The sequence below is a fragment of the Ascaphus truei genome, chromosome 2, assembly GCF_040206685.1.
Source record: "Ascaphus truei isolate aAscTru1 chromosome 2, aAscTru1.hap1, whole genome shotgun sequence".
NCBI lineage: Eukaryota > Metazoa > Chordata > Amphibia > Anura > Ascaphidae > Ascaphus > Ascaphus truei.
Window position 1 is genome coordinate 341,377,509 of NC_134484.1, and position 20,676 is coordinate 341,398,184.

Genomic DNA, 20,676 nt, shown 5'->3' on the forward strand with positions numbered 1-20,676 from the left:
GACAGTAACCTAACTCAAGCCTTACCTTATATCTTCAAACGCCATCATGTAAAGTTAAGCCATATTTTCTCCTGTAAAGGCATTTATACTAATTAGAAGGTGATGACGAGGACTCAAGTATTTAAGTAGAGAAGCCAATGACTTGTATAACTTCCAAAAACACCTCTATACAACCAGACATGAGATATCTGTGAACACACCTCAGGATATGCAAAAGCCTATTTAATTTATTTAAAATAGCATATTTCTTCGGTATATCAGGTATGTTCAAATGTATTCGTCCATGTGTTGCACAGAGGAATGTTTTGGGAGATATATAGGTCAATTGGAGCTCTACTTAAATGCTGCCACCACCATTTCCACAGCCCTTTTATAGGGGTTGGTTGGGAATCAGTCCTACTTAAGGGAGCAATATAACCTAACTGCTATTTCTTTACAGGAGGATTCTCCAGAGCTGAATCGTCCTGTAAAGGCATTTATACTAATTAGAAGGTGATGACGAGGACTCAAGTATTTAAGTAGAGAAGCCAATGACTTGTATAACTTCCAAAAACACCTCTATACAACCAGACATGAGATATCTGTGAACACACCTCAGGATATGCAAAAGCCTATTTAATTTATTTAAAATAGCATATTTCTTCGGTATATCAGGTATGTTCAAATGTATTCGTCCATGTGTTGCACAGAGGAATGTTTTGGGAGATATATAGGTCAATTGGAGCTCTACTTAAATGCTGCCACCACCATTTCCACAGCCCTTTTATAGGGGTTGGTTGGGAATCAGTCCTACTTAAGGGAGCAATATAACCTAACTGCTATTTCTTTACAGGAGGATTCTCCAGAGCTGAATCGTGCTTTTTTCTGTCTCAGAGAGTGCTCGGTTCTTGAGATACTTACTGGTGAAGTTACCGGTGTAACTTCCTGTTTTATGGGGGATTTAAATGGCCATCCAATAAGAAGCCACAACTAATGATGTTGCAGCTTCTTATTGGAAAGAGATGTGGCAGCCATTTTGTTTTCCCTGAGGGAGATTTAAACCTGGTAACTTCATTGGATAGTATCTTGGGAACCTCAGTGTCTTTGGAGCTGAAAATAGTGACATTTGGTGTAGAGGAACTCTTGGCTCCCATCATGTAAAAAATGGGGGCTAAAAAAAAAATGAGTAGGAGGAACTGCTCCTTTAATGTCATGCCATTGGAAGGTGAAGCAACATTGTGCTACAATAACGTGACATTAAGCTTATGAGATGAGATATACAGTACAAAGGCCATTGTTTCAGCATAGAATTAGCTTTAAAGGTGCGCGTTAACCTCAAGGAAAATAGTGTTGGTTACTGTTTAAGGTAGTAAAACAGTCACATTATGAGCACTGAATTAACAGAGCTACTGTATGTTGATCTGGCCTATTGCGCATGAAATACTTTTTTTTAATTGCATCTCACAAACCTACTGACATAGTTATGTATCATACACCTGTGAACCTACTAGAAAGGTTCATCATATGTGCACAAAAGTATAAATGCCACTTTGTCATATGTCAACCTATCTAAATGGCATTCAATGCAATAACACAAAGGAATCTGCTATTTTTATATCTTCAACCTTGATGAACCTGTATTAGGGAATGCAATTGGAAAGTATAGACGCTAGAAACTATGAACATTAAAACTATGTACTGTATTTACAGGACAGAAATGTGTGACAATTTGAAAAAGTGATCTACAGTATTTTCTGTGTTTGAGTAATCAGGCATTGTCCAATTCCTATATGTATTTTTGAAGTGAAACTTCTTTGCTGGCACCTACCTAAATTCTCATAGGACTAAAACTCCTTCATGGAGACGAAAAAGCATCACATTCAGGCGCTTGCACGATTACGCGCACGCGCATGCACCCTCTGGCTCAAAATTCAAACCAGCACTCAAAGTTGTTCATGCAGACAAAATGCGATCAGGTTAACAAACAGTACTTTTAAAAGCAAACCTGTCACCTTACCGGTTCTTTTCTAAGCATACTGTACATGCCACAGTACCAGTACTTTTATAAACAAACCTCACAAAAATCAAAATACCATTTCAGTGACAAAACACAAAGACGTTTCATCCGTCTTTTTTTTTTATACTGGTGCACTTTTTCCTAATAGATTTACTCTTGACAAACCTTTTATTAACTCCAGCAAATACCTGAGAATTTTATTCTAAAAATGTTATGAAACGTGATATTCCCAAATGATGTTGCTTTTCCTTTCCCATATATTGTCCCATAATACAGTAACACAAAAATGACATGTTTAAATATGTTTACTACTGTGTCATTGCATAATCAGTCCCATCGCACAAGCACACGCACTCATTGAGAATTTGCTGAAGAGATTTTAAAAATGTTTAATAGTTTTAAAATAGTCATTATATAAAAATAAACTCTTTAAGCACTTACTGTACTTCAAATCTACATGTATTAAAAATATCACTGTCATGTGCTCAATTTAGCCTTATACTTCACAGTATGCCCTTAATCTCTTTGTATTGGATCAGACTTATTAATTTAGAGTGTCTAGGCCTCAATGAAGGGGTCACACTAAACCCCATGTTTACTAAGCTGTGCTGTTCAATAAATCACTTGTAAGCTGGCCATAAATGCAATATGTTGTATTAATATTGTTCATACTGTATGTAACGGCTGGACCCCCCTTGTCTGACCCACCCAATCTCACATTGGCCCGTGTGGTCTAACCTGTCCCCATTACAAGGTCGTGTGTGGTGGTGCACCTGCAAGTAACAGGACTCCTGAGTCTCCCGCTTGATGGTATTAGGGGATGTCATCAGGACAGGTAGCTGAGGTAGTGGGTGCGAGTCGAACTTACTTCATGTGCAGCGCCTCCACCTCATCAGGATCTGTGCTTCCGCAGGGAGATGGTCCTGGTGAGGAACTCCTTCTCGGTGGTGACTGCCACTGTTGAGTAATCTCACACTCACACAGTGGGGGTTTCTTTGAACAGGGCATCTTTATTTGCATGGTATGGGCCAGCTGCCCCTCACAGATAACAGCTCAGCCGCTCATCTCTTTGCAGCACTTCATTAGGAAGGTCCCTTTTCCCTAATAGAGCTGCTTTCCACCTTTACTCTCAAAGAGATTCCCCAGCTTCTCTGGCTGCTGTAATCTCCTTTCCTGAGCTGCTTTGTCTCTCTCAGCTCCTCTCTTGAGCTGCTCTGTCTGTCAGCTCCTCTAACTCTGTTCACTCTGCTCGTATGCTCACTGACTCACAGCTAGCAGGAGACACTGCAACATTGTTGCAGACCTTCACGTGCCTCTCAGTGAACAGAGCAGCAGAACAACAGGAAACTGAACTTCTAACTTTAGGCAGTGCTGTGTCTTATATCACCCCCCAGAGAACAAACCTGCTCTGTACCACTAAGTGTGGGCACAATGCATGTTGTCACTTCCTTTGGGGACATATGACACCTCACCAGGGTTTGAGGGCAAACCTCCATTGATTGTTGCTGGCAATCCTGCATACTTACCAGGTTTACTGCCAGCATGAGAAAGAGATATGTACACCAATCTTACACATGGCTACATTCTCCCCGTGGTGGAACCCCAACGGCCCGGCTGGTATCTAAATTTGCGGAACCTTCCTTCAGGTAGCACTGCAAAACATAACACATTATTACAGTACATATCTTTTCATAACACAATAACAGATACATCCTAACGTAGATGTGTAAGAACTAGGATTACCCCATGCTGGAGTATCCATTCTGGTTCTACCATACCCTCTCAAGGTGGCTTGCGCACAGCATGGTCCACTGGGTTTAGAGCATCAATGCTGTAACACTCTAGGGGACATACTGGACACCCACAATCAGACCATAACTCTGGCCTGGATGCTAGTGGACTGAGAGGATCATGCCCATACATTTCCCCAAGGCATCTCCTGAAGATGTAGACTATCCCCTCTTGACTACACCACTTCTCATCTAACCCGCCAGGATCCCAATTTTCTTCTCCTGATCCTTCCTCTTCATCAGTGGAACCCATTTCGAACTTACTTTCTCCCTCCCATGGATGGTGAAAATAAATTAACCACTTTTGGCGATCCCTAATAACTCTTCATGACAGTGAGGGCACATAGGGGGCTCCCCGGGCAATAGGCACCATATGAGCAACATTACCCAAATCCCCAGATGAAACTCCCAATGTCCCTGGGGACCCAAAGTTTGACCCAAGGCTCTTAGGATCACATCCCACCCCAACAGTACGATTGTCATCATTAGGGCTGTATAACATTCTTTGCATAGCCATTTTCCTCCCCGATCCCTCATCAGAGGTAAAACAGTCACCCCAGTCCAGATTTTCCCCAGTCCATTCTTCAAAAGTGCTTCGGGACTCCCCAGACAATCCTTGGCTAGACTGGGACCCATAGGAAAAAGTGACAGGGGCAGGGGTTTTAACTATGGCCTGGGGTTGGGCATAGGGAAACACCGCTGGCATACGCGGGGCTACGACCCGCAACTTCTCGCTACCTTGCCCAGTACCATCGGACTGGCACTCCGGTTCACTCGCCTCCTTACTCCCAGGCTTCTGCAGGGCCTGCTGTCTCTTCCCAGACCCAGGCTTCCTGGTAAAGCTGATTGGCTGCGAGGACACGGCCATCTCGCTGGACTCGCCGCCATCTTGCGTTGGGTTCCCAACCGGAACCTCTTCCTCCAGTACGACATCCGCCACCGGAAGTGATGGTTCTGCTTTCCGCTCCGTCCGGGCCTGGGCTAGGCCTTTCTCCGCCATTGCCACCACCGGCGCCTGTGGGGGGTTAGGAGGTTCCTCACCACTCCGCTGGCTTGCGATGTGTTCCTCTGTGGTAGGCCGGACTGGCCGTTGTAGGGCACACGGGCCTACATCAGGAACGCAGCCGATGGGATAAATGTCTCTTTATCTTCAGCTTCACTTGTGTGGTCCGCCGGCTGGCGCATCACCACAGCTGGTTGACTACTGTCTTCAGTAGTACAGGATGGGGGTGGGGACATCTCCGCAGGGGAACAGCGTCGGGGCGCTTTGCATTCGCTGGTGGCCATCGGCCTGAAGCGATCCTGCTCCGGCGGTACCAGTGGTAGCGATCCCCCTTCTCCCTGGGCAGTCACCTTACCCTTCGTTGATTCCGTCAGGAATGGTTCCATCATCTGGGGTTCCGGTATTGGAACCGGATCTGGAGCCGTCTCTGTCATCGGAGCTTGGAACTCCTCACGCTTAGGCAGATAAGGGCTAGACACAAGCTGGTTTGCACCTTTTGCAAAGAAAGTAGCTCCCCAAACAAGTTCCTTTCCCAGAGATACACAATCAGAGTCCTCACACCTCAAGCTGGTGATTCCGTCATTGGATACTTCCCGGAATCCTTTAGGCAATGAATAACAGGCAAAGATCCTATCACCCCTCCTCACTTTATGTATACACGGGCACAAAAGAAAGGGGTAAGTCACTCCTTTGGCCGCCATGCCCCTTGTAGCTGAGGTTGTGCTTTGCTGCATTCTGTTTCTTTCTTAGGGGGAACAGAAGTTGCTACTGGTATTTCAATGTGCTCACTCCCCCTGGTGGACTCTAGAGGAGGGTCTCGTAGGCTTGTAGGCTGACCAGCACAGGGGCGGAGTGAGTCATAGTCCATGAGGGCGCGGCTCCAGCTTTCGCGCCAAACTCCCCAACAGGGTGGGGTTTTCCCGTTGGCGCCAATCCTGGCCAACAATCAGCAAACTGCAAAGTTGCAAGACTTTCTGCAGCTGGCCCACGCGGTGTCCCGAGAACGCGGGAACCGCCATTTTGGTTTGTATTATCTTTCTGCATCACATTTGAGGTAGCGTTTGGCTGTTTGTATATTGAATGATAACAAAGTCCATTTCGTTCCTCCCATCTAGCAACACTGTCGTCCTCACTAGCCTCGAGGTTACTTTCCCGAGAGCATAGACAGGACAAACCCGCCGCAGCCACGGCTGTCACGCCAGTCTCCAACAGGCTCACAAAAGTCTCTTCTGTAGCTTGTTCTTCTTCCACGCACAGGTCATATGCGTGTTCCTCGTTTGCCCGCCATCCTGGACCTTCTGCGCTCTGCAGATCCTCCATTCTGACGGTTCTCTCTAGAGGAGGGGCACTTTCTACCAAGGAGTGGTTCTGACTCTGTGCTGAACTACTCACAGTGCAGGGGCGGGGTTCAGGGTTTCGCACCCAACCCGGACAATACTCTGCAACAATTTCTTGCACAATCCTGGTGCTCTCCCGACTTGGCGGGAGCCGCCATCTTAGGTGTGACTCACTGCTTGAGAGAGCCTCCATTCTTGCGGTCGCCATTCTTTTCTCTGTTATAATTTCTGTTATCGCACATGGAGCTCCTCTCTGCCGGGCAGATGCCACACCGATGCAATAAAATGCCTTGTGCACCACCTTGTGTACCTAACGTAGATCTGACTCGTGTTTGCACTACCTCAGGCTAGGCTCACTCTTTCTGTGTCTACTGTAACGCTTTCCTCCAGTCTGTGCTCCTTGGTAAGTGGTCTGGAATGGAGACTAGAGTACTCTGGCTCTTCCATGCAGTACTTTGGGCGTCGACCTAATGTTGGCTAGCCTAGTGCGGACCCTTCCAGAATTCCTGCCCTAAGTTACCAGTTTACCCCTTCAGGCGTCCCCCGCTAGCGCTACCTCAAGGCGACTAGGTCAGCAATATCCCCCGGCTCCAGACTCACTAACCCCTTACGGATCCCAAGGCGTCTGTGCGGCCTGCAGCTCCAGCAGCTCGCCGACTACCCCTGGTTCCGTCCCACGCAGCACAAAGTGGCAGCAGACACTCTCCCTGTTTCCTAGTGTGTGCCTAGCAAAAGCCTGTCCTGTTGACAGGTATCTCAGCAGCGCCTGCAAATGTAACGGCTGGACCCCCCTTGTCTGACCCACCCAATCTCACATTGGCTCGTGTGGTCTAACCGGTCCCCATTACAAGGTCGTGTGTGGTGGTGCACCTGCAAGTAACAGGACTCCTGAGTCTCCCGCTTGATGGTATTAGGGGATGTCATCAGGACAGGTAGCTGAGGTAGTGGGTGCGAGTCCAACTTACTTCATGTGCAGCGCCTCCACCTCATCAGGATCTGTGCTTCCGCAGGGAGATGGTCCTGGTGAGGAACTCCTTCTCGGTGGTGACTGCCACTGTTGAGTAATCTCACACAGTGGGGGTTTCTTTGAACAGGGCATCTTTATTTGCATGGTATGGGCCAGCTGCCCCTCACAGATAACAGCTCAGCCGCTCATCTCTTTGCAGCACTTCATTAGGAAGGTCCCTTTTCCCTAATGGAGCTGCTTTCCACCTTTACTCTCAAAGAGATTCCCCAGCTTCTCTGGCTGCTGTAATCTCCTTTCCTGAGCTGCTTTGTCTCTCTCAGCTCCTCTCTTGAGCTGCTCTGTCTGTCAGCTCCTCTAACTCTGTTCACTCTGCTCGTATGCTCACTGACTCACAGCTAGCAGGAGACACTGCAACATTGTTGCAGACCTTCACGTGCCTCTCAGTGAACAGAGCAGCAGAACAACAGGAAACTGAACTTCTAACTTTAGGCAGTTCTGTGTCTTATATCACCCCCAGAGAACAAACCTGCTCTGTACCACTAAGTGTGGGCACAATGCATGTTGTCACTTCCTTTGGGGACATATGACACCTCACCAGGGTTTGAGGGCAAACCTCCATTGATTGTTGCTGGCAATCCTGCATACTTACCAGGTTTACTGCCAGCATGAGAAAGAGATATGTACACCAATCTTACACATGGCTACATTTATAAGGTTTGTATAGTTTAATTGTTATATGCCATTGCCATAGAGACCAGAACACCCTTCCTTGGTGGCTTCAGTTGATTCTGAGATGATTAGTTATTATTTGTATTCATGCATTTCTAACTATTGTTATCATGTACAAACAAATAACAACAAAATAACTAACATGTACAGTAATTACAATAGCCTTACACTTGCGACACGTTTTATTCTTAGTTGGCTAGTTCCGCAAGCCGGGAGATTTCCCGGCTTGCTAGCCAAATCCCCTCGGCGTGCCGCGCGTCACTGATGCGCGGTCACGATTCATCGGGTGCCTGCGCCCCATGCATGCGTGCCCAGGGCTCCCCGAGGGAGCTCTGGTGTCCCGCGATGTGGGGGACGGCGGTGGGGGTTCCGGGGGACCCGGCGGACCCGGAGAGTGGAGGGGGAAGCTCCGATCGGAGCACCGCTCCTCCGATGCTTCGCGCGTGCACGAGACACCCCGGCGCGCGCCCGGTAACTATCGCGGCCGAGACCGGGCAAAGGTAAGAATAAACTCGGCCACGACAGTATAACTAACTTGCTTATGATGAGCTCATTCATTATGTATGCCCTTTAACTCAATACCCGACTAGCACCCTCTCTATCCACCTTTAAGACCCACCTTAATACACACTTGCTTAAAGAAGCATATGAGTAGCTCTGTGGCTAATACAATACACATGATATATAAAGCTTGGTCCCCTGCAGACACACTTAACAGAATGCCCTCATACTGTCTCTGTACGTTCTTCCTACCTACCAATTAGATTCTAAGCTCTTCGCAGCAGGAACTCCTCTTCCGAAATGTTACTTTTATGTCTGAAGCACTTATTCCCATGATCTGTCATTTGTATTATTTGTTATTTATATGATTGTCACGTGTATTACTACTGTGAAGCGCTATGTACATTAAAGGCGCTATATAAATAAAGACATACATACATACATTATACAGGTTATACAGACTTTGTTCAAGCTATCTACTCTATAGCCCTTGCCCAGAAAAAAAATCATTAACATCACTACATAAGAGTTTTGCCTGTTTCCAATAGAAATCTATTAAGGAATGCACACTGTAGTACCATTGGAAAGTTCACCAATCTCATAGATAGGGGCTTATGCAGAGATCAACGTTAGTAAAAGGGAAAACGGCACTAAAATAGCCACAGAATTGGCGTTAAATATGGGAGGATGCAGGAAACGGCGTTACCTTCTTGTAGACTTGTTGATAGCGTTGGCGAGTTTCCATTCGCGTTAAACTCGCCATGCCGTGGCGCAAGCTGTATAGCCAATTTTCCTCTATGCAAATCTGACGTGTGACCAGTACCGCGGCGAACTGCAGCAAATTGCCAAGTTTTGCTGGTGACATGGAACTCGCCATATTATGGGGCATAATGGCGCGTTCAAGCGCATCGATGCTACTGGCATACCACCCTATCTAAACATGGCGAATTTAATGTTCTCGCCACGTGTTTGGAGAATTTTAAAGTAACGAAACCTGTTGTGGCGGATTTTGTGAATCTCGCCATGTTCTCGGGAGGACAAGCTTCTCTGATGCGTATTTTTGCCAAAAGATGGCGCTATTTCCATTCTCTAACGCCTCTGCATAAGCCCCATAGTTTTAGATTGATTCCTATGGTCATATTCCAGTGTAAACTCCCTATTCCAAAATGTAAAACTACCAACATTTACAAAACATTAAAAATAGTGTAGTGTCACAGTTGTATAACATTTTGTGGACAGTGATGGTGTGCTTGTATACCTGTACAAATGTGCAAATACTGGACATTTCCAATAAAAAAATATATATATATATATGGCAAAATTGCCAACTTTCCCAACAATTCACCAAGAACAATAAGCTACAAAATCTGTAAAAAATGTCCACATTTATATTGAGCATAAAGATCTTATGTTCAAGAGAATAGAAATGGGACACCCCTACAGAAGTACAGAGTGAGGCCTCATAGAACCTACATCTGTGTAGTTGTGTAACCTTTACTGAAACTTTTTGAACTTCCACATTCTTTTTGCTCAAACTCAAAAAAGTGCAGGGTTTATAAGGAAAACCTTTATCTAAACCTGAAAGGTTTTGGCTCAAATTTTGCTTGGGTTGAATGATTTGTTTCGATGTTCCATTCAAACTCCAGAGGTTCACAGCCCCATGAACCTGCTCATCCTTAATAAATAACGTCCTTTAATAGCACAATATGTTTCAGTTAAATAATAAGTTAGGGTGAGCAAAAAAGTGACAAAAACCGCCCGCCCGTACAGATTACAGCAAATAAAAAATAAAACTTTTGAGCACAGTCATGTCTGTAACCCTGTCTTTCCCCATTATCTCTTAGCATACAGTACAATGCTTCCACTGCAGCCCGTGATTACAACACTAACCAGTGGTCTTTTTTATCTACTGTACACAGTTAAATAACACAAAAAGAAAAAGGTGTAAAAAAATAAAGTGTAAAAACCCATTTTCTATTTAAGATAATGGGAAAGGAAAGCAAATACAGCAAAAGGTCACTTGCATATTGACAGATGAAAGAGAAAAATAAATCTATTTGCCAGTCTTGTCTTCAAGAGCCTACTTCACATATTAATTAGAGATTCATCATTTGTACTAAATGACCAGTCAATAAACTAGCATCTCAGACGTAACATTGACTTTTCAGTATGTTGAATAATTTGATGTGCTACAAATCCTCTTGTCCTGTGTAAAGTGTTTCATTGCTCTCCATTTCATTATTGATCAATGCATTTCAGGCCCATCGCACACAATGTTTGGACAGTCAAAAACAGCATGCTTCATTTTTGTATTTAGTTGCATAGAGAACACAAAGACAATACTTTTTTGGATGAATCGTTCTTTGGAACTGGCGCCCGAATGTGATGCACATGTTCTACAGATGGTTGACCAAGTCTAACAGCAAACAGTGGGGCTTATGCAGAGAGGATAGAGAAGGGAAATAGCACCATATTTTGGAGAAAATACTTCCCAGAGAAGCTTCTCCTGCAGAGAACATGGAGAAATTCATAAAATTCTCCACAGCAGGTTTCTTTACTTTAAAAATTGCCAAACACGTGGAGAGATTGGTAAATTCGCCATGTTAAAATAGGGTGGTATGCAGGTAGCATAGATGCACTGCAACTCGCCATTCTGCCCTATATTATAGTGAGTTCAATCTAGCCAGAATCTCATCAGAAAAATTAGGTAACGCAGCTTTCTGCATACGACCATAACTTGCTCCAATTCTGTGGCTATTTTCTTGCCGTTTTCACATTAAATAACGTACCTCTCTGCATAAGGCCCAGTATCTGTTCTTAGCAGCTCCAATTTCCGAAAGCTCTGCATGGCATCATTAACTCCATTCATCAGATAGCATACATTCAGTAGTGCAAGCATTTCTGGGGACCCGATTCCTTGTTCATACAGTATAAACGCCTTTGTATTTGGCATATCTTTTTTTTTTTTAAAGTGCTACTGTACTAATCCTCTGATTAACTGAATTTATCCCCGAACACATTGGTTGCTGCCTTAAAGTCATCCATACATTTTCGAGCCATATTGTTTTCAAAGGTAATTTTCTAAAGAGATTTGTTTTAAATACTATACATGATTAATCTCTTATTGCTTTGTAGATTTGCCAGAGCAAAAGAAATATGCCTCTTTAAACAGAAAAAAATAATAATCTTATTGGTGTGTACTTGTCATGAAAAAAAAAAATGTCATTATTTTACTTTTGTAGAATATTTATGTTAAATCGTGATAACTAGAGATCTGCGAATGTATAGTATTTTGCTATGTAAAAATCTTTGCCTGAGCGCAAGTTTACACTTTTGTGGAGTTAGGGATTTCAACAGTGTATTTTTATTGGAATTTGATTATTTTTTTTGCCACATTCATTGCAAATGTATTTATATATAGCCCCTTTAGGGATATACATACATACCGTTAGAAGCAATGGTTGTTTTGCCAAATGGTTGCTTTTATGTGTTTTATATGTATTTTGGCTCATTTTTTACCCCGATTTCTTATGCTATTTATTATGCGTTTTCATGTTGTATTATGTCATTTTTGGTGGTCTTTTTAATTGTTTATTTCTGGGTTTTCTTTGATGTTTGCATTTTAATAGTGGTTTATTTATGGAGTTTTGATTTTCAATGATGGTGTTTATTTGGAGATTTATTTTATTTATTGATGGTTTTGTTTTGTTGTTGGAATAGTTAATCCTGGTGTTAATTTGGTATTTGATTAATTGATTGGTTGTCATCTTGTTGTGTTTACTTGTTTATGTTTGTTTATTTGGTGATTGTTTGGAGACCACTTGCTCATCTACACTATTAATAAAATGTCAATTTAAAAACACTATTTTCGGCTGAGAATTTGCGCAGGGAGAGGCGTCTCTCTCTCTCTGCAGCAGATAGAACTCGAAGGGTGAGCCCTTTTCAGAGGGGAGATCTACACGTCTCCGGTTACTCACCATTTTTGCAAGTGTTGCTTTCACTGGTATTCGGGGCTTTCTGCATACTGTGATAACAACGCTGTCAAAAATGACGATTTAAAAACAATGGCGATTTTTTTTTATCGGAGTTTAGTGCATGAGGCCCTAAGGGGTAGATCCTCAGAAGTCCATAAAATATTTAACGACACGTTAACTTCAGTTAACGTATCATTAAGTGCTAATGAGGAGCGCGGTATTATGTACAGTTCCTATCCATACCCTGAAATAGGTCTTTTACAGGGTCTGGATAAATGTAAGACCACAGTTAGCTTTGATTTAACTAACATACTGTATTGTTAACCAGTTCTTTTCCTCTCCTCTCCTGTCCTCTCTTCAGGGACCTGGTAGAAGCAATGCCATATTTGGGGTAAGACAGGCATAGTACCATTTTATTTGAAGCTAACGGAAGGCAGTGCTAACTTCACATGGCGTTAAGCCTGTGCTAATGAGGTAACTAACTACCATTGTTTTTGCAGGTATTTAACTTGGAGTAGACCTGTTAAACCCAGGGAAACTAACAGACGTTACCTAATTAGGTAACATCACATTAGTAGGCCAGATTTAAGAGACCCCTAAGAGTTTAAGAGCAGCAATAGCAGATAATTAATAAAGTTACAGAGTTCAAGGGCAGAAAAATCAAGATGGTGATCTCTTTAGAAAGCATAAATCAATGCTGAATTCATACGAGTCCAATTAATCAGCCAGATAGTTAACCTCTATTTAAGGTCATTCACAAAGTTCAGTGCAACACTGGTGTGATCCATAGTCACCTGACAGTCAGGCCTTGTCATAACTGCTTATTAGAGATGGGTGAATTATTCGGCAATATTTGAATCAGCTGCAAAGTGTGAATATTCAGTGATTGATAAAGTTTTTTTTTTTTAAATTCGCCTAACTATAAAAGGCTTTTAAACATTTGTTCAAATGTATGCAGTACATGTGGTAGCCACTATTTTCCCAGACCAGGGTTGCCCAACACAGTCCTCAAGGGACTTCAACAGGCCAGGTTTTAAGAATATCCCTGCTTCAAAATGACTGAGCCACTGATTGAGCCACCTGTGCTGAAGCAGGGATATCCCTAATACATGGCCTGTTGGCGGCCCTTGAGAACTGGAGTTAGCCACCCCTATCCCAGACCATGAGATATGGGTTGAGACTTGAGGGAGAATGGGCACCCCTGAGATACATAGGGAATATGCTAAGAGGAGTAATTTGCATAGCGGTGGGCTTGGAGGGATCTATATAGTATGTGGCACTGTAATTAAGAATAGTCTCCCTCTAATATTTTTTAACTTAACAACTTTACGATGGCAAATCGAATATTTAAAAAAAAATTAAGCTAAATATTTGCAGGCTTAAAGTGAGTATCTTTTTCTTAACGCTCTCAATATTTAATATGTTTTTTTATTTAATGCAATGTGTCATGTTATGGCGAGCAATTACATCTGTATATCTGTATACACAGTATGAGTATATATTTGCATTTTTTGGAAAATCCCTTCATGTTTCTATTGTCACCCTGACTATTTACTAGAGACATGCAAATGTCTTCAAAATTGCTATGCTAATTTTTTTTTTATATATAATTCTCAGGAATTTTTGCGTTTTCACGAAACATTCGCAAAAAGCAACATTGCTCGAAACTGAGCCACAACGTAGAATTTTGCGAAAATACCAGAATATAAACAACCAATGCATATTTACATTTAATGCTTAGCAAAGCTTTCCAATTTATGCAAATATGTTGGCAGAACAAAAGAGCAAATTTCGCCTGTTACGTGGACTTTGGCACAGATCTGGCATATGTCTACTAATTACTTGATTGTGAAATGATCCAGTATTTTACTATTTCAGACATGTAATGTAATTTGAAGGTGCATAGCATCCCCAGAATGTCCTACAAAATACTAGAAGGTTCGTTGAAAGGCATCCAGAATTTGTATGCGTAATAAAATAAAAAAGGTGACGTAACGTCTTTGATTCTTATGGTTTGTTTTTTCTTCTACCATTTACCTTACAAGTAAAAGAATGGAGTGGTGCCCCTTTAACCACGGAGAAAGTACTCCACGTCATTAAAATGGCAAAATATAATCTCTTTTATTGCCTGCACTGTTACTCCCAAAAACCAATCGGTTTATTTAGGATTGCATTGCAGGAATATATTATTTTAGCTTCTGCTCAAGTTTATTTATTTTTCATTATTATTTTTCTAATGAAACTGTACTTGATGCTTTTTTTTTTTTTTTTTTTGAGAGAGAGAGATTTTATTACAGAGTAAATAGCATTTGGAATAATATTCTGTCTAAGAGTATTGCATTCCAGTCAGGTAATCCACAGGCTAAGTGGCTTGGACTAGAAGCTAAGTGTCCATTTATTAGAATTTTGTAAAACATCACAAATATGGCAGATTGAGATTCTAAACCATTTTCAAAATAATCATCTGTGCCGCTGCATCTATGATAAAGCATTATTTAACATGGCAAATAAACACCATTAGATTCTCAGTTTCATTTCAAACTGTAGATGCAAAGCATTGGAAAATTTAGCAAAGGTGAATGCATTTCACTCAACTTGCCTTTATCCTAAAATTATCTACAGTAACACATCTGTCTTTCGCATTTGGCCTCTTATTTTCTAAACCATTCTAGTAAGGAGTATGATGCAAGCAGACATCCTCTCTCTCCTAGGTAGAGAGGAAGACTCCTCTGCTTCCTTCTCTCAAGGTTGCCAGAGAAAAGACTCCTAACTTTAGGCTACTCACCCTAGAAACTTCTGGAAGGGGCGGGCTCATGAACTGTTCCCACCTACAAGGTGCTGTACATAGGCCACGAGTCCCCACAAACCTTCCTTCACTTTCTGGGGAAGCAGAAGGGGGGGGCAATGGCCCATAGATTAACCTGCTAATGACTGGATCTTAACAGGACTTACACAGCAGATACACTATGTGGAGAGAAACAGGTACAGATAGACATATCCTGTTACATCAGGTTAGATAGAACGTGGGGGTTGGGAGCAAAAGAAAATGTTGAACAGATCTATGGAAAAGTTTGGGATAGGTATAGGTGGATTCTGAGATAGGCATAGGGATTTTGAAAAGGATATGACTGGATTATTTAGAGTTGATGAGCTGCACCTTTCAGAGCAGGGGATTAACATTTTGAATGTGGGTTTAACAGGTGTTTTAGAAATGGCAGTGAGTTTTGTGTGAGGTGAGTCAAGGACAGTTTAAGGTATTAAATGGCCCTGACTTTGGCTGTGTGGTCAGAAGTTCCATGTGTAATTCTCACCATTAAATAGGCTCAAGGTTCAGTGGACCCATAGGTCCCTTGTGATGTACAGGGTTATGCCTGGCCAAGGGCCGTGGGCATGCACGGCCGTATGGTTTGGTGGGCAATAGGCCTGGAGGATGGCAGATGAGGCCTTTGCGAGTCACGATAAGAAGGATAATGAGCTTGATGGATGGGAGCTACAGGTGCGCCGATGAGTATTCTAAAACTTGACTTAAACTTGCCTTGGAAAATCTGGGGCTATCACCAACAAGATCCAGGTACATGCTGCAAACATTTCAGTGACATTTCTGCAGAGACTAATGGCCCATCGGATTAACACAGCAGGGGTCCCTGGCAGTCCCATTCAGTTTGAATGGGACTGCCAGGGAACCCCACTGTTAATTCGATGGGCCATTAGTCTGTCTGCAGAAATATTGCAGCATGTACCCAGCATGTACCTGGTCTTGTTGGTGATTGTCCCAGATTTGTTTTAGATTACTCGTTGGCAATACAGCATATGGTGACAATGTGGGGATCTCGTGTATATGTATCTGTTAATAAAGCTGTGGCTGTTTTACCTCATTTATGGTGTTGTGGTGTTTTTTTTTTTTTTAAAGGGAGTATGGAGGCTCCACTGGTAATGACTTTTAGGCCATTAGGCAGTGAAGGGGAAATCACTGTGTTGTTTATAGATAAACTATTAGTACACTTCTATTTATCTATTATACGACTCTGCAGTGTGGCAAAACCATAATATACAGAATAATATAACATTTCCTTATATATACTGTACGTAAGGTCAAATATAGATAATTTTCCCCAAATCAAATACATAGATTTTGACATATTCCATTTTTCCAAAGAGAGCAAGTCTGGATTTTCGTAATACTTTTTAATCTTTCCTTTCTCTAATTTGTTTAATGTTTTCTGAATTTGACCACTTTGCCTCTTCTCTCATTCCTATAAGCCTCATTATACGCAGAGAAAGACTTAAGAGGTTTTCATAGGAATCTTATGGGAATCAGTGACTGCATTCTATTATGGGAGGGATAACTTTGGATATTAATTTGAATCTGCTCTGCAGCTAAGGGACGTTCTACTTTTTAATTAGGATCTCCTTTCATTTCAAAAGGAAGACTGTGCTCGGAAGCTAAGAAAAAGAAATACGTTTGAACAATTACCAGTTTCATTAAGAATGGATCCTTGAAAACCTTATCCAAAAGGTTATATTCCCTTTTGAATCTTGAAAAGGTCTAACAGCAAGCTGTTTTAGTTTGAGCGATTGTAAAATGAATTTCTTCAAGTCATGCCACGAGATCCCTAATCGTAAAAGCTTATTTGCTGGTTTCTTCTACTTTATCCACAAAACAACAATAAGGGCCAGATGTTCTAAGTGTTTTTATTCAATAAGACAAGAAAGATACCCTACAGCCTACAATGGGACATATTTACTAGAGATGGGTGAGTTCAGGGGGGGCAATATCCGAGTCCTTCACAACTCCTGGAGGCGAGAATGGCTATTTATAAATATGTTCAAGTGTGTAAACCGTATATTATATGTATACATAGACTTGAATATCAGTCAAAGATTGTTCAATCCGCGCTCTAGCTTCCTATAAAAATCTTCTCCTCCACCAATGTTCACCGCAAGGATTCCTCCAGCAGAGGACCACCCATAGGGAGAAAGAAAGCAAAGAAGCGCACCAAGGATGAAGAGCATGTATTGAAAAATACAATTAAAGTGCAAGTGTTAACTTACATATGGGTTAAGATTAGTAGTCCAGTTAAAAGATAACCAGTCCAGGCTCTAATCTCATCACCGGTCTGCTTGGGGTCTGTAGGTGGGTCTTAAGTTGGTGTGTGTCTGTCCCGCGCGCTGGGAGACTCTGACACGACAGGGTTCTACACTGCTTCCGGGTGTCGCGTCTCACCACGTCACTCGCACTCGCGTCTAGCAGTCCCCCTCGTTACCACACCTCTACGAACCTCCCGGCACAGCTAACTATGTGTACGAAGCACACAGGGCTATAGCAGCAGCCGGATGTCAGAAGACCTGTAAGGACTGAGCTAATTCCGCTATGCGTTTTGCACGATACTGTGCTTCATCAGAAAGCCTTACAGGTCCTGACATCCGGCTGCTGCTTTAGCCCTGTGTGCTTCGTGCTGTGCCAGGAGGTTCGTAGAGGTGTGGTAACGAGGGGGACTGCTAGACGCAAGTGCGAGTGACGCGGTGAGATGCGACACCAGGAAGCAGTGCAGAACCCAGCCGTGTCAGAGTCTCCCAGCGCGCGGGACAGACACACACCAACTTAGGACCCACCTCCAGACCCCAAGCAGATCGGTGATGAGATCAGAGCCTGGACTGGTTATCTTTTAACTGGACAACTAATCTTAACCCATATGTAAGTTAACACTTGCACTTTTATTGTATTTTTCAATACATGCTCTTCATCCTTGGTGCGCTTCTTTGCTTTCTTTCTCCCATAGACTTGAATATGTGAATTTGTGTGTATACAGTAAAAAAATTGTATATACATACATACATACATATATATATATATATACATACATATATATGTTATATACAGTATTTTAAAATGTATATATACACACACTAATTTATGTATCTTTTATTCCACTATAATGAAAACACAGAACCAAAACACAAAGAAAAAAATTTGTTTTGTTTTACAATTTTCTCAAAGTAGTGTTTTTTTGCAATTTTTTTGCGAAAGTTCATATAGCTCAAAAATGCTCAAATTTTGCCAGAAATGTATCAATATGACACCAGTTTTGACAATTTAGGCAGCATTTTACCACTTTTCATCAGGATTAAGTGACAATGGATTAAGTGACAATGTGAACTCAACCTACTGTATAATGCTTGTCAATCTTTTTTTGTGAAAATTGGCATTTTCCCTAAATGTTTCATCCTGATGGAAAAAACAGCAAATATTACCTGACTTTTGAACTTCAGGAGAAAAAAAAATGGTGCCTCTTTAGTACAGTAGGCCAAGTAGTTAGGTAGGAGGTAAAAGATGAAAAAATAAGAAGATATGTAACGGTATTTCTGGCCCGGCCTGACCCACCCAATCTCACATTGGCCCCTGTGGTCTAACCGGACCCCATTACAGTGTAGATATGCCTGATGGTGCACCTGTTGGCTACAGGACTCCTGAGTCTCCCGCATGATGGTGTGTGGGGAGGACCCGTCAGACAGGCAGCTGAGGTAGTGTGCTGAGTCTCACCTAGTTCCAGTGCAGCGCCTCCACCTCACCAGGGTCCCTGCGTCCGCAAGGGGATGATCCTGGCGAGGAACTCCTCCGTGGTGCTCCTCTCTGTACACTCATTCCAGATAGATACACGAGAGGGTTTCTGACTGAACTCATCTTTATTGACACGGCAGGGCAGCTGCCCTCCACAAGGAGTATCTTCAGCCGCTCATCTCGCCAGTGCTCCCTTTAGATAGGTATATCACCTAGATCAGGGATTCACTATTCCCGCAGGAATCACTGTCCTGTGCCAGGTCCCTGGACACAGCCTCCCATGGAGTTACTATATCATAACTGACAGAACTCTTCCTCAACTGGCCTTGAACTAGACAGCAACTCAGGTAGAACTTTCCTGCAACTCCACAGCAACTAACTTTAGAACACAGTGCTGTGCCTTATGTAAGCTTCTGAGGCTGACACACCTCTGACATCACTAACCATGGAGTCAGAGCATGTGACCAGTCCCAGCCATACACAGAGCACCCCACCAGGGTGTGAGGGAAAACCTCCATGATTACTGCTGGCATGCCCACACTTACCAGGCCTTACTGCCAGCAGGAGAGATGACTGTAGGCATTTTACATGACCGCTACAGATACATGGTATATTTATGTATGTATGTATGTATGTATGTATGTATGTATGTATGTATGTATGTATGTATGAATGTATGTATGTATGTATGTATGTATGTCTATCTTTATTTAAATAGTGCCATCCAGGTACGTACATAGCGCTTTACCGCAGTAATACACGTGACATAATACACGTGAAAAATATAACACATGCAGTAGTGGGAATAAGTGCTTCAGCCATAAAACAATAGGAAAAGGAGTCCCTTCCCCAAAGAGTTAACAATCTAAGTGGTAAGTGGGGAGAGACAGTAGGAGGGTGTTATGGTAAGTGTGTCTGCAAGGGGCCAAGGTCAGGGCATCTGAAATGTATAGTATCAGTCAGCGGAGCTGCCCATATGCTTCGTTAAAGAGGTGTGTTTCAACAAAGTTGTGTCTACCGCCTCCTTGGTGCCGCCCTCCTGCTCCTTTGGAATCCCGGCATCAAATGAAGCTGCGATGTCACCAGCGTGACCTCGTACGGCTGTGCGTTGCCATGGAAACGTGGCATGACGTCATTTGACGTTGCACGTCACGTTGCCATGGCAACAAGACACCGTGTGATGTCACGGTGGGGACGTCCGCAGCGTCATTTGACTCTGGGATTCCAAAGGAGCAGGAGGGCGGCAGAAAGGAGGCAGATGACACACAGTTAAGTGCATTGCCATTAGGTCCGAGAGGGCCAAAAGCATGGCAAAATTATATGGGGGCGGAAATTTTGCCGCCATAGGCCCGGGCCTAATGGGAAATCTGACACTGCACAGAAATCTTGGGTTTGGTAAAAAAAAAAAAAAAAAAAGACCCACTAATGTACCGGTATTTCAATGCTCAGAATCTCTTGAAATAAAAATGATTTTCTGGTTACGCTTTTCATTGATGCAGAACAAGGCACAGAAAAGACAGGGCCAGTCAGGTAGCCGTTACAAAAGAGGATTATCTTCTAATCCAAAATATTTCAATTGCGACAAAGAAGATTATAGGGAAACTTGATATATTTGAAGGCAATTTAAAGACAGAATACGTATTAATTTAGTTTGAATTGGAAAAGTGCTTTAACATGCATAAGATTATGTAGCCTAGATTTACTGAACATCAATAAACTCGATAAATGTTGCGTACCATGAAAAAAAGATGCATTTTTTTACTCACAAATATCACTTTTTTTCGATTATATCTGTTTAAAATCTGCATAATTATAAAAAA

General features: G+C 42.6%; 1 protein-coding gene across 1 annotated transcript in view; it reads right to left on the bottom strand.

The window, feature by feature from the left end:
* CNTNAP2 (contactin associated protein 2) overlaps window positions 1-20,676 on the bottom strand; it is a 1,988,831-nt gene that overhangs the window by 1,458,010 nt on the left and 510,145 nt on the right. The window lies entirely within an intron of this gene.